The 9,713-nt window shown below is 43.8% G+C and overlaps 1 protein-coding gene across 1 annotated transcript in view; it reads left to right on the forward strand.

Moving 5' to 3' along the window:
- The first annotated feature begins 3,373 nt into the window (after positions 1–3,373).
- The window catches only part of FAR2 (fatty acyl-CoA reductase 2), a 200,103-nt gene continuing 193,763 nt past the window's right edge, over positions 3,374–9,713 (forward strand). The window contains exon 1 of the mRNA XM_023209007.2: positions 3,374–3,666. The gene's annotated coding sequence lies outside the window, so the exon portion shown is untranslated. The remainder of the gene's footprint in view (positions 3,667–9,713) is intronic.

Below are 9,713 nucleotides of genomic sequence, written 5' to 3' on the forward strand. Positions count from 1 at the left end.
TGAATTGTATATCTGATGACTGGCCCAAAGGCTCACTCTACCTAGTGATATCTGTGCAATGTGTAATAATACCGTTAACATTATAAAAGAAGAGACAGGCGCCATGACAACCCCCCACCAAAAAGAAAGAAAATGCCATAGAAAAGATTGGATTGGAACGAGGCCGACGTTCCCACCCCCAAGAGTGATGGAGGAGTGGTGTTGGGTTCCTCTCCAGCATCCTGTCCTCTGTAGCTGCGCCATTCATTCTTAATTGGCTCACCAGAGTTTTGGTGCTGCATCTGCCTTCAGAAAAAGTCTGAGGACAAGAAGGCACAGAAAAGAAAGAGAAGGGTTTGTGGGGGGGTCTTCATTTACTCTTCCTCCAGGTATCCCAGGCGAGCCCCCAAACTGATGCAGGATTTTTTTGTCCTTAGCTCAGCTAGATCGGGGTTCTGGTCTCACAACTAGGAAAAATTAGGCATGTAGACACTCGAAGAGCGAGTGGTGTAGAATTTATTAAGTAAAAGGAAAGCTCTAAGCTAAGACGGTGTTCTGAAAGTGGGTTCCTGGTTGCCCCCTTCACAGTTGGTTACAAGAGTTTTACATACAAGCTGATAAGGCTGGGTTCCCTATTTATATAAGGCACAAACTCCTGGCAGCTCCACCCCGTTCTTCCAGTGCGCATGTGGGCACTTAGTCCTCTGAAGGCATGTTTAGGTAAGTCCTCTGTGCAAGTTCCCTTATCTGCACAAAACATGGGTTGGAGGTTCTCTGGGGACCCTTCCCTTACTGTCTGCCTAAAGCAAGCTGGCTAACTCCTTTCAAAGTTAACATCAATTGGGTGGCTTGAACAACAGAAATGTATTCTTTCATAATTTTGGAGGTTAGCAAACTGAAATTAAGATGAGGCCATGCTCTCTGTAGGGGTTCCAGGGGAGAATCCTTCTTTGCCCCTTCCAGTGGCTGTTGGCATTTCTTGGCTTCTCTGGCTTCCACGTGGGTCCAGTTTCTCTCCGCCTTATATTCACATCACCTTCTCCAGTGTGTATCTCAAATCTCCCTCTGTTTTTATCATATGAGTATATTTGCTGTTGAGTTTAGGGCTCACCTGGATAACCCAGGATGATCTCATCTCAACATATTTAACTTAGTTACATATAGAGTCTTTTTTTCAAATAAAGTCACATTCACAGGTTCTGGGGATTTGCCTTAGGACATCTTTTGGGGCCACTATTCAACCCACTACTTTGCCTCTTTTTGTTATTATCTGTTGTGGGTGGAACTGTGTTCTCCTCCGTCCCCGCCAGTTTCGCATATTGAAGTCCTAAGCCCCGGTACTTCAGAATGTGACCTTATTGGGAAATAGAGTTGTTGCAAATTTAATTAGTAAAGTTAAAATGAGGCCATTAAGGTGAGCTCTAAATCATATATGACTGGTATCTTTATAAAAAGGAGAAATTTTGACACAGACATGAACATAGGGAGAATGCCATATGAAGATTATAGTAGAGACAGGGGTCATGTTTCTACAAACCAACAAGAAACCACTGGAAATAGGTAAGAATCGTGGAAGAGTCTCTCTCAAAGCCCTCATAAGGCACCAACATGGCAGACATCTTGATCTTCGACTTCTAGCCTCCAGAATTGTGAAATAATATATTTCTACAGTTTAATCCACCCAGTTTATGTGCATCCTTATGACAGACTTAGCAAACTAATACATTCTACATATATGAATAGCATTTTAAATGGTGACGATCAATTGTGGTGCTGTAATCTATAATTAAAGTTGTATTTTATCTATGAACATTCCACTGAAAGTGTTTTTAATTTCCTACTTTATAAACAACTCAGTAATAAATATGCAACTATGTACATGCGACATTTCTCTTTTATGGATTATCTCCTTTGAATACATTCTAAGACATGGGAATCTGGGTCCAGAACAAGAAAAAATTTCGGTACTGAACACCTTGGGAATGTGTTGCTGAACTGCTTTCCAACAAAAGCGTGGTTACAATTTACCTTCCATCTGCTATCTGATAAGTGATTTCTATATGTTTTCACCAGCATTTGACATTATCATTTCAAGTGCTGTCACACACATTTTGAAGATACATTCAAATTTATCCTTGAGGAGGGAGGGGTAACGCAAAATACTATAAATTTGGTTGTAACTTTTTTTCTTTTGCATTCAGGCAGTCACCAGAGGAAATTAGTCAGTGTCTTTAGGTTACACTTTGGTTAACACATTTAATTAAACAGCCCGGTAGTAGAGAATTAAAGATGGGTGTTATTATTTTAATTTCATGAAATCGCTCCTTAATTCTAACTTTCATAAGTCAAATTTTATTTCTTTAATTGCATGTCGATTGTTATAATGAGGAGAATCAGAACAGCTTATAAGACAATGTTTCTTTTTTATTTTCCTTAACACACCATATTTATTTGGAAATTTACCTCCTACATTGTCCAGGGAATTAGGATGGGCGTTGGCCGTTTTTCAGCACTTCCTGGTTGAGGCCAAGGGCTCCACGCACGTGCCTGTCCATCCCTCTACAAGGCTTGCCCGGCAGCTGCAGTTTTTCCGTTTAAAATTTAACAATGATCAAATCCCCCAAAACGCTACCAGGCTAAAAAATGAAACATCTTTTTTTTCTTTTAAATCCGGAGAAGTGCTGCTGAGCACAGCTGGCTCGCTGCTGTTCCTGCAGCCCCCATCTCTGATCCTTTCTAGTCTCCTACCCACCCCCACCCACCATAGGCAGGCAGAGCCGGATTTCTGCCCTTCAAACCCCGAGTGTGAGGAAACCTCGCCTGAAGTCCTCGCATCACCCTGCACCCTCACGCCCTTGAGTTTTAAAAAGCCACTGCGTTCGTGGGTCACTGCAGGGCGCCTCCGCAGTGTCTTTAGCAGATACAAGAGCATCCCTCCCAAGGGATGTGCAGTGTAGTCAAGCTGAGTAAACTGGGATTTTTGGCTGCTTTTTCCGCTAGGGTGGGTGGGGAAAGGTGTGTCCCCCAAGCGTTCAGTTCCGACTAGAACCTTTGAATCTCTCTCTCTCCTCAGTATCTCCCTCCATCCCCTACCCCGCCACCTTTCACGGTGTGGGAGTTCTCCCTTCCCACACCAGAGAGGGCGCCTTTCTAGCTTCCTTGTCTTCTCGCCCACTGATTAAAAAATTGAGGAAAAAACCAACCTCAAAACCCAAAACAAAACAAAAGCCCCAAACAAACAAACAGACAAAACCCACTCAAACCAGAACCACCCCCCGCCCTCCCCGCAACCACACAAATGCGGGAATCATAGCCGGTGGATCCGCTGGTGCTGAATGAATGGAAGCGCGGAGCGGGCCTGCGCGCGCGGCCGCCCTGCCCACGATGCTGTCTCCCCGCGGCCTGTAGGGCCCTCGCTGGCCCCTCGCCCACCTCCCGCCCCGGGCTGAGGCTGCCGCCGGTTCCGAGCTCAACGCCGAGGCAGCGGCGGCGACGGGTAAGGTCGGAGGGAGGGTGGTTTCCTCCCGCCCCACACCCAGTCTCCGAGCCGGATATATAGAGTGTCACGTTTGGGAGCAGAAAGACCGGAGCTGTTTCCTTGTGGCTGGAGCGCTTCCCGTGGCCTCGGGGAAGGAGCAGGATTTATAGGACCACTAGTTGAACCCCATCCTCGTGCTGGAGGAACAGGTATTCCAGGGTCCCCAGCCCTGGCGCTCGCAGAGCCCACGCGCTCCGAAGGCAGAGACCGGACTGGGGGTGGCCCAGGAGGGAGGGCTTGGCTGGGTTCGCAGGGCGGAGCGGTTCCCTGCGGGACCTCGAGGAGGGTGGGTGTGAGGCCGGGTGGGAGGGGAGAAGCATTTGCGGAGGCTCTGCCCCCGAAGCTGCCCCCGGCTGCACCGCGTCGTCACCGGCCGTTTAGGCGCGTTTGGCGTCGGCGGAGCCCGCCAAGGTGGGGCGCGCTGGGGTTGCAAAGGGCAGCGAGCCGGGAAGGATCCGGGAAGGTTAATGTGGGGGGCCGCGCCGTGGGGACTGGGGACCGAGGGAGAGAGGAGCGAGGCCGGGTCCCGCCCAGGCCTCCTGGGCCGTTGGGGCTATTTCTGGAGAGAGCGCGCAAATGCCGGGGCCACGTGTGAAACGGCAGCCGTCCTAGGTCCCCTCCTGGCGCCCGGGACCGCCAGGGCGCCCAGCCCAGGTCCCCGGAGCAGGTCCTCGCCAGCCCCCAGCCCCACCCCAGGCTGCGCGCGTCCCTACCCTCCCACTTGACCCTTGCCAGGGTCGTGGCTGAAGTGTGCTGGGGCGGCTGGTGAGGCCGGGGCGGGGTTTGCCCCCGTAGGAAGTTTTAGACATCTTCCTGCGGTCTGAGCATCCTGCGGGTGTGCAGGGGAGCAGGTGCCAGAAGACTCCAACTGGTGTAGATGGCTTGCGGGAAGGCTGCTTAACACTCCCAGCAAGTAGAATTACCCGCGGGGCAGTCTCAGTCTATTAAAACAATTCATGCCCAACCTTATCCTAGAAACCAGAGGAAGGCGTCACACCTGCCAGCAGTGGGCACGTTTTCTTCCACGGATGAGTTATGTGGTGAGCAACCAAGGTTATCGCTGGATCTGCAAGAGTTTGGCAAGGACAGAGTACGGTCAGAAAAATGACCAGGAAACTCAGATGGATGGTGCTTTTCTGTTTGCTAGGTCTAGAGAAGTTTGACACTGTGCAAATGGAAATTTGAGAATTACCCCGTGGTTTCAATTACTCATCTCTCTATATTCCCATTTATATGAACTGGAGATTTGACTGACAGGTGTAGTCAGTCCAAAATTTATAAAGCGGGGCAAGGAACTAAATAAAAAGTTAAAGCAGCCACGTAAACTGCAAGAGCAGGCATTTCCGCAGAAGGGATATTTGTGTGTGAGACTTCTAGGAGATGGGCATGAGGTCTTTACCAGGCTGGCTCGTGTGTCAGTATTCCATCAGTAGTATTTCTCAGGATCCACGTCTTTACAGTACTCTTTTTCCTAATTCTGAGGGCAGCTTTTGCACCTGCTGTATTAACAAATTCCTCACTTACTCCTGTTTCTAACACTGGGTTATAATTATCTATAAAATAGATGTAAATCACCATGAGTTGGTAAATCGTACAGCTATTAGAGAAATTAAAGTAAATGAAAATATCCTTTCCTTAAAGGAGGCTAAAATGTGACATCCAATTACAGAGGAAGATGGAAAGGTTGAAAATAAATAAAATGGCTTATATTAGGGTATTACTTTGGGGTTTATAAAGCATGTGATCGTCTTGACCATCTCACCATCTGCTTTCCTATCTCCTGAAGAAGCATTCTTCAGTGCATTTGTTTCTGGCAACATCTCATCAGCGTTAAGAATTCCTTGATTTTGCATTAGTTCCCATGCACTCATGAAAACTTACTTATTCACAAATACAGCTTTGTGAAGGATCATGCATGGTGGCCACCAGCATGCTTGTCCGTACCAATATATTCTGACATTGTGGGTTCTGTTGGAACATGTATTACCTCTGAAGAGGGTAACAGACCAATTTGAGAATGTGATGAAAGCTATGGAATATGAAAGACAAATACATACATATTAACACAAAATTGTCCAACTCCTGACAATTTCAGGAGTTTATGGCCTCCTTGATGCCCAACCTCCTACATTCTAGATGTCTAGAGACTCCAGGCAGGGCTAGCTTCATGGAAATGCAAAACTGCAGCTGCACAGGGCCTTGCGCTTGCGCTTGGAAGGGCCCTGCATTTGGTAAGGTTCTGCTATCACCGTCTGCTGGCTTAATAATTTTCAAACAAGAGGCTGCGAATGTTCATTGTGAAGTGTGTCCTACCTGACCCCTGGCTGACAAACTTGGTTTGTTATCCTGACCCCAGGCTGACAAACTTGGTCTAAAACTAACCAAATAACAGTGTTGTCTTAACAGCAATCCCACGTTTACGGTAAGTTCTCCAGTACACACCTGAAATTTATCTGCTGCTCACTTAGGTGCCCTTGGACATGTCATTCAGCCTTCCTATATTTCAGTTTCCTCATTGACAAAATAAAAACAACAGATGACACTTTCTACTTTCTTTATTTTCAAGGTTGTATTATCTCTAAGTAAAAATAGATAATAATTGTAAAAAAAAGTCTATTGACTTTGAATAGTTCTTTTCTAAAAATTATGCTGTTGTTGAAGGGTTAAACTTTGCCCTCCATTTTTCAGAAGTAGCTTGAGGAAGGTTGGTTAAGTACACTAAAAAGATTGCAGAACTTTTCTGACCCTTATAGTTTGGTGGAAAATAAAACAAAAAGTAGCCAAGTATTCAGTATGTTAAATACTCCTGAAATATTATTTGGACAAAACTGGAATTTTCAACTAAAGGTGCAGAATAACTTCTTGGATACCAAAGGTAGTTACGAATTAAATTAATGTTTGAGTCTAATTCATCCAAAAATCGAACTGTGAGAAACTGAGCCAATGACTGAAAATTTTTAAGGGGGTAATCCTTTTTGTTTCATTTAATTTAAAAAATCTGTAAGTCCAAAAGTTTGCCTTTAAAATATCCTAGGAAATGCCAAATCAATTTAAAATACGCCTGGTCTCTTGCCAAGCACACCTAGTGACCTTTTGTAACTCTGGTGCCTCTTAAAGAGGAACTGAGAAAACAGGCAAGTCCTCTGTCCCCAGACTCCTCCCTTAACTACTCTGTGACCTCAAAACTTATCTTTACTCCAGCTGTCCATGTTAGCATGATGGCAATACACTCAGAACCACTGAGCAATAAAATAGTGTGAAAGGGAATTGATCAAACTCCTATATTAAGGTCTTCTAATGGGGGCATAGAACGGATGAATAGAGATTCGTTCTTCGTGCAATTACTCTGTGCAGGTGCATGCAGTGTGCTTTAGGATACAAAGTAACAGGTCCTGTATTCAGTAAACTTATGACATCATTAGCAAGACAAATATGTCAATGTAAGGTATTAATTTAAAATAACAAATAAGTAGTTACAAGGCAACAGAAGATTTGGCACCAAATGAGTGGTACAGAAAATAAGTGCAATGAATTCCCAAGAAGAGAATAAAATAAACTGAAATGCTGAGGGAAGCATAAAAGGAAAGGCCCTTAGAGATAGCCCTTAAAGTTCTGGTCCTAATAGAGATGAACAAATAAGACTTTTGGGTGCCCAGGGACCTCGGTGGCACTTTGGGGTGGGAGGTGTGCAGAAAAGGAGTATCTGGATGCAGCTGAAGTTTTATGTAAGGAAAAGGCAGGAGATAACTCTGTAAGAGAAATTCCCTCTGGCTAGCTTCATTCATATAATAAATAATTATTAAGCCCGTTCTGTGACCAGACACTGTGCCAGCTTTTCCACATTTGGTGTTGAACAAAGCAGATGTGTTCCCTAGTTTTTTGGAACCCTCAGACGTTTACAAAATAAACATGTAGGAATACATTATGGGAAGTAGCATGGAGAAGAACAGAATGCTTTAAGAAAAAAATCAGGGGCACTGACTCCATTTTGGTGTTCTGAGAAGGCTTGCTCTTTGACAAAGAAAGATTTCAATTGCTATTGGAAAAAAAACATAGGGGTTCACGTTACTAAAAAAAAACAAAAAATCAACAAAGAGAAAAAGCAATCTGGGCACAGGAAATTGCAAATGGGAAGGTCCTAAGAGAAAAAGCTTGCAGCATTCAAGGGACAGAGAGGAGGCAGGCCCTGTGACTGCTGTTAGGTGAGGCGCTGCTGAGAGGCAGGACACCAGTTGGAGAGGGGAGCAGGTGGCTGATCATGCCCAGCTTCACGGTGTTTATAAAGATCTTGAATTTAATTTGAGTAGGTTGCCATTGAAGGCTTTTAAGCCAGAGACTGTTTTAATTTCTGTTTTGAGGAACTCTTTATGTAGACAGTAAAGAGAGTGAACTAGAGGGATAAAGGATTGGAGGTAGTAAGACCAGGGAGGACAAGCACAGGTGAGAGTACTGTCAGGGAGGAGGGAGAGAAGTGCACAGACTTGAGGTGTGTTTTGAGAGTTGGATTGACACATCTTGGTGATAGACTGGATATGGGAGGTGGGCGAGGCAGAAAGAAGAGTGGGAATGAATTCATTTCATAGATACTGCTAAATGCTTATAATCCAAAACAGTAGGCTCAGATGCATATGATTTAGAGATGCCATAAGAAGAAATGAAAAATAGAAAAAAAACTGATTGCCCTGGTTATTACCTCTGGAAAAGTATACTGGCTGCTGGGATAGGGGTGAGAGAAAGGAGGGAGGAGATTTTTGCTTTTCATACTATCCTCTCTACGCTTGCATTTTATAATTTTTTAAAAAGGTTATCACCATGACAGATATAGCTTCTGTTTTTCTGACTTGAGCACACAGATGGAATATGGTGTAATTTCTTAAAATGAGAAAAATTAGGGAAGAAAGATCAGATCCTCTCCAAAATAATTATTCCAAAACACAATTTACTCCCCTGCTTAAAACCTTGTCATTCCTGTGCCTTGCCTACAGCAGTTTTTCCCAAACTGTAGTGTATGAATTATTATTTTCTTGGGATATTAACAGTTAAGTAAAGGAAGAAAAGCTTCCCTGATTATATAACTTTGAGAAACACTTGATTTAACCTTACTTAACAAGTTATATTGCAAGAATCCTCAGAGCTTTTAATGTCCTAATGTGTGTTAATAATCATCAAGAAAGCAGAGATCTTTTATGCTATATTTCCTAAACTTATTTAAACTTGAAATGCTTTTCCAGCAGAACATCTAAGAGAGTCAGCATTCAGCATAACACGCTTTGGGAAATGCTGTCCTATATTAATAGATTAAACCTTTTAACATCTACAGTTCTCTATTAACCATAAGCTTCTCTCATCTCTTTAATCCTACTTGGTGGAAAGCGGGAGACTGGAATTGACTCTGTTAATAGGCATTAAGTTGATGAAAACAATTCCGCTCTGTGGATGATATTCAGAAACAAGATCTGCAGTCTGATTAAAAGCAAAATTGTTTGTTTTTCATTTCTACTTCTTTGGCTAGGCTCTGCAGGACCTCATCAAGGTACATTTTGTCAAGTCTATATTTTTTTTTTTTTTTTTTTTTTTAGTTTTTACTATTTTCTTTTTTATTTTATTTTATTTTATTTTTTTTTTATTATACTTTAAGTTCTAGGGTACATGTGCATAACGTGCAGGTTACATATGTATACATGTGCCATGTTGGTGTGCTGCACCCATCAACTCGTCAGCACCCATCAATTCATCATTTATATCAGGTATAACTCCCCAATGCAATCCCTCCCCCCTCCCCCCTCCCCATGATAGGCCCCAGTGTGTGATGTTCCCCTTCCCGAGTCCAAGTGAGCTCATTGTTCAGTTCCCACCTATGAGTGAGAACATGCGGTGTTTGGTTTTCTCTTCTTGTGATAGTTTGCTAAGAATGATGGTTTCCAGCTGCATCCATGTCCCTACAAAGGACGCAAACTCATCCTTTTTTATGGCTGCATAGTATTCCATGGTGTATATGTGCCACATTTTCTTAATCCAGTCTGTCACTGATGGACATTTGGGTTGATTCCAAGTCTTTGCTATTGTGAATAGTGCCGCAATAAACATACGTGTGCATGTGTCTTTGTAGTAGCATAATTTATAATCCTTTGGGTATATACCCAGTAGTGGGATGGCTGGGTCATATGGTACATCTAGTTCTAGATCCTTGAGGAAT

Source organism: Piliocolobus tephrosceles, chromosome 10 (assembly GCF_002776525.5).
Source record: "Piliocolobus tephrosceles isolate RC106 chromosome 10, ASM277652v3, whole genome shotgun sequence".
Classification (NCBI taxonomy): Eukaryota; Metazoa; Chordata; class Mammalia; order Primates; family Cercopithecidae; genus Piliocolobus; species Piliocolobus tephrosceles.